Below are 5,282 nucleotides of genomic sequence, written 5' to 3'. Positions count from 1 at the left end.
TGTGTGTGTGTGTGTGTGTGTGTGTGTGTGTGTGTGTGTGTGTGTGTTTAGGGTTGTGTGAAATGCAAATTCCTGCTTTTCCTTGGCAGCTTTTCTGGAAATGGTGATGACAGCTGGTGGTGGGAAAAATCACTGAAATACTGAAATTACTAGTGACCACAGCTTTTCTCTGCTCCAGGTGACTGGCTATCACCTGAGCCATTCCAGATGGCGCCTACTGTGGATTTTTTTTTTTGAAACAGGGTCTCGCTCTGTTGCCCAGGCTGGAGTGCAGTGGTGCAGTCTCGGCTCACTGCAGCCTCCGCCTCCCAGGTTCAAGTGATCCTCCTGCCTCAGCCTCCCGAATAGCTGGGATTACAGGTGTGTGCCACCACGCTCAGCTAATTTTTGCATTTTTAGTAGAGACAGAGTTTCACCAGTTGGCCAGGCTTGTCTTGAACCCCTGACCTCAAGTGATCCGCCTGCCTCGGCCTCCAAAGTACTGGGATTACAGGCATGAGCCACCGCACCTGGCCGGATTCATTTTCTTTTTCCTCTTGTCCATTTAGTAAAATGAGGGTATTGTTTTTCTGTGTTTTTGTGTGTGTGTTTTTTTGAAGTAGGAAGGGAGGAAGAGACAGGTTCATTTTCCAAGAGCAATTAGTGAGCATTCCACATTCTCTACATTAACCAGAAAGCTTACTGTGGATAAAAATCCTGGACAGGGCCGGGCGCGGTGGCTCACGCCTGTAATCCCAGCACTTTGGGAGGCCGAGGTGGGCAGATCATGAGGTCAGGAGTTTGAGACCAGCCTGGCCAACTTGTGAAACCCCGTCTCTACTAAAAATACAAAAAATTAGCCGGGTGTGGTGGCATGCACCTGTAGTCCCAGCTACTCAGGAGACTGAGGCAGGAGAGTCGCTTGAACCCAGGAGGCGGAGGATGCAGTGAGCGGACATCCGCGCCATTGTACTGCTGCCTAGGTGACAGAGCAAGACTCCATTTCAAAAAAAAAGTGCACGACCTATCTGTATGTCCGGTTTCTCATTTTTGGAGGATGAATAATACATTCTTGTCTCTCAATGACATTGTGAGAAAGGAAAACATTCAAAGTAATTAGGAAAGAGTACTCTGTAGAGATTTTATTGTTACTAATAATTTCCCAGGCTGTGTTGGAAAAGTAAAAAGGCCGTGGATGATATGCCATTTTTACCTTTTTATTAGAAACAGGGTCTTGCCACGTTGCCCAGGCTGGTCTCGAACTTGAGGGCAAAAGTAATCTGCCTGCCTTGGCCTCTGGAAGTACTGGGATTACAAGCATGAGCCACCACACCAGGCCGGGAATTTCCTAAACCTTTCAAACTGTGGAGTGCAGCCCTCATTAGACAAAGCTGATGGATCTGAGCATAATAATTTTTTTCCACAGAAAATTAATAGAATAAAATAATTTAAGAGCTAGAAAGAACTTTGAAGATGATCTAATCCATTACCTAATTTTACAGATGAAGAAACTGAAACACCAAGGGGTTCTAGACAGATAAAGGATTTGGGTGGCACTGTTGGAAAGCCAGAAGATTCTGATAACCATCAAGGGAAAATAATGTCTTTTAATAGTTCTTAATATTTAAACAAAACAGGTGATGGAAACTCATCTGCTCTTGAATGGGCTAAATTATGTACCACCTGTTAGTGAAGAGCTAAATGGAAACCCAAGCTTTATTTCTCTTTGTCTTGTTCCAGTTTATTCTTTGGAATATATTACATCAGCCCTGGGGGTTCCAGAAAGAGATCATGGGAAGACCAACTATTAGGAAAGAGTGCCTGTTCTGAGTCAAGGTAACCTGCCTTCTGCCACTGGCTCCGCCACTTACAAGCCACTGAGTGGCACACACTAGGTACTAGGTACTCAATAATTGCTTAACAAGTGAAGGCTGGGCATCATGGCACATCCCTGTAGTCCCAACTACTCAGGAGGCTGAGATAGGAGGATCACTTGAGCCCAGGAGTTTGAGGCCAGCCTGGCCAACATCATGAGACCACGTCTAAAACAAGAAAAATCACATGAAGAGGAAATGATTTTTCTAAAGAACCAAATTATTAATGATTATGGAAAAGATTTCCCTCCTGTGGGTTATGGTAAAATGTGAAACTCTGTTGGGATACTTTTTTTTTTAGACAGAGTCTTGATCTGTCACCCAGGCTGGAGTGTAGTGCAATGGTGCAATCTCGGCTCAGTGCAATCTCGGCTCACTGCAACCTCTGCCTAGCAGTTTCAAGCCATTCTCCTGCCTCAGCCTCAGCTTCCTGAATAGCTGGGATTATAGGCACGCGCCACCATGCCCGGCTAATTTTTGTATTTTTAGTAGAGACGGGGTTTCACCGTGTTGGTCAGGCTGGTCTTGAACTCCTGACCTCGTGATCCGCCTGCCTTGGCCTCCCAAAGTGCTAAGATTACAAACGCGAGCCACTGCACCTGGCCGGGATACTTTTTTTTTTTTTTGAGACAGAGTTTCACTCTGTCACCCAGGATAGAGTGCTGTGGCGCAATCTTGGCTCACTGCAACCTCCACCTCCTGGGTTCAAGCGATTCTCCTGCCTCAGCTTCCCCAGTAGCTGAGATTATAGGCGCCTGCCACCACGTCCAGCTAATTTTTTTTTTTTTTTGAGATGGTGTCTTGCTCTGTTGCCCAGGCTGGAGTGCAGTGGCGTGATCTCAGCTCACTGCAAGCTCCACCTTCCAGGTTTGCCATTCTCTTGCCTCAGCCTCCCAAGTAGATGGGATTACTGGCGCCCGCCACCACGCCCGGCTAATTTTTGTATTTTTAGTAGAGGCAGGGTTTCACCGTGTTAGCCAGAATGGTCTCGATCTCCTGACCTCGTGATCTGCCCGCCTCGGCCTCCCAAAGTGCTGGGATTACAGGCATGAGCCACTGTGCCCAGCCAACGCCCAGCTAATTTTTATATTTTTAGTAGAGGCGGGGGTTTCACCATGTTGGCCAGGCTGGTCTCAAACTCCTGACCTCAGGTGAACTGCCCGCCTTGGCCTCCCAAAGTGCTGGGATTACAGGCATGAGCCACTGCGCCTGTTGGGATACTTCTAAATTAAAATCCTATGAATATTTATTCTTCACTGTGTTTTTTTCCTCCCCATTAAAATGTTTAAGCTTTGATATTTGCAGGAGTGGCAGAATCAGGTTTATAATATCTGCCTGCATCATTTTCAGGTGAGTGGAAATAGTAAAGTATATTAATATAGTAACAGTGGCAAAAGAAAGAAAGAAAAAAAATCATTGGTTTCACAGTGTGGTATATCAGCCCTTGGCTGCTACTTGACATAATCTTGCCAACATCACTCTCAAAGTAATTTCTCTTATTAAATATGGCATAATCACCACCATATTCTGAACATGGATATTTAATATTTGAAAAAGTATTTAAAGTATTTGATATATTTAAAGGGACAAGTTGATTTTTATGGAGCCAGTTGATGTTAACCTATGCTGTTTTCCACTAAAGTGAATACCCTAGGGAATAAGAAAAGGAGAAGAGAGTTAGATAACCCTTTTAGCAGTCTCATAGCCTAAAAAATTAAACATGACAGAATGTCATTCAACTCTCCAGAAGAAGATATTTGCCAGCACACAAAGCTATTTTAAGATCCCTATTTACCCCGGTTATGACGGCTCATGCCTGTAATCCCAGCACTTTGGGAGGCCAAGGCAGGTGGATCACCTGAGGTTAGGAGTTCGAGACCAGCCTAGACAACATGGTGAAACCCCATCTCTACTAAAAATACAAAAACTAGCCAGGTATGGGCCTGGTGCAGTGGCTCATGCCTGTAATCCCCGCACTTTGGGAGGCCAAGCTGGGCGGATCAGGAGGTCAGGAGATCGAGACCATCCTGGCTAACATAGTGAAACCCCATGTCTAGTAAAAATAAAAAAAATAAAAAAAACCCCACCAAATTAGCTGCAAGTGGTGGCCGGTACCTGTAGTCCCAACTACTGGGGAGGCTGAGGCAGGAGAATGGCGTGAACCCAGGAGGCGGAGCTTGCAGTGAGCCAAGATTGCACCACTGCACTCCAGCCTGGGCGACAGAGTGAGACTCCATCTCAAAAAAAAAAAAAAAAAAAACTAGCCAGGTATGGTGGCACGTGCCTGTAATCCCAGCTACTCAGGAAGCTGAGGCAGGAGAATGGCGTGAACCTAGGAGGCGGAGCTTGCAGTGAGCCGAGATCGTGCCACTGTACTCCAGCCTGGGTGACAGAGCAAGACTCCGTCTCAAAAAAAAAAACAACCCTGAAAGCAGGCCGGGCGAAGGTGGCTCACGCCTGTAATCTCAGCACTTTGGGAGGCTGAGGTGGGTGGATCACCTGAGGTCAGGAGTTCACGACCAGTCTGGCCAACATGGTGAAACCCCGTCTCTACGAAAAATACAAAATATATATATATATATAGCTGGGCGTGGTAGCGGGCGCCTGTACTCTCAGCTACTCAGGAGGCTGAGGCAGGAGAGTCACTTGAACCCAGGAGGTGGAGGTTGTAGTGAGCCGAGATCACGCCGTTGCAGTCCAGCCTGGGAAATGAGCAAAACTCCATCTCAAAAAAAAAAAAAAAAAATCTGAAAGCAGAGTACTGGTAGGGTTACTATATTTAGCAAATAAAAATACAGCATGCCCAATTGCATTTGAATTTTGGGCCAGGCTCAGTGGCTTACACTTGTAATTCCAGCACTTTGAGAGGCTGAGGTAGGCAGATCATTTGAGCCCAGAGTTTGAGACGAGTCTGGCCAACATGGCAAAGTCCCGTCTCTAAAAAAAAGAAAATACAAAAATTAGCTGAAAGGCCGGGCGTGGTGGCTCACAGCTGTAATCCTAGCATTTTGGGAGGCTGAGGCAGGTGGATCACCTGAGGTCAGGAGTTCAAGACCAGGCTGGCCAACATGGTGAAACCCTGTCTCTAATAAAAATACAAAAATTAGCTGGGCATGATGATGGGTGCCTCTATTCCCAGCTACTCGGGAGGCTGAGATGGGAGAATCGCTTGAATTTGGGAGAGGGTGGTTGCAGTGAGCCAAGATTGCGCCATTGCACTCCAGCCTGGGCAGCTGAGCGAGACTCTGTCTCAAAAAAAAAAAAAAAAAAAAAATTAGCCAAATGTTGTAGTGCATCCCTGTAGCACCAGCTATTTGGGAGGCTGAGGTGGAAGGATCACCTGAGTCCAGGAGGTCAAGGCTTCAGTAAGCTGTAATCATCTGTAATCATGCCACTGCACTCCAGTCTGGACCACAATAAAAAAAAAAA

Source organism: Hylobates moloch, unplaced genomic scaffold (assembly GCF_009828535.3).
Source record: "Hylobates moloch isolate HMO894 unplaced genomic scaffold, HMol_V3 SCAFFOLD_10, whole genome shotgun sequence".
NCBI lineage: Eukaryota > Metazoa > Chordata > Mammalia > Primates > Hylobatidae > Hylobates > Hylobates moloch.
This window is presented reverse-complemented; position numbering follows the sequence as displayed.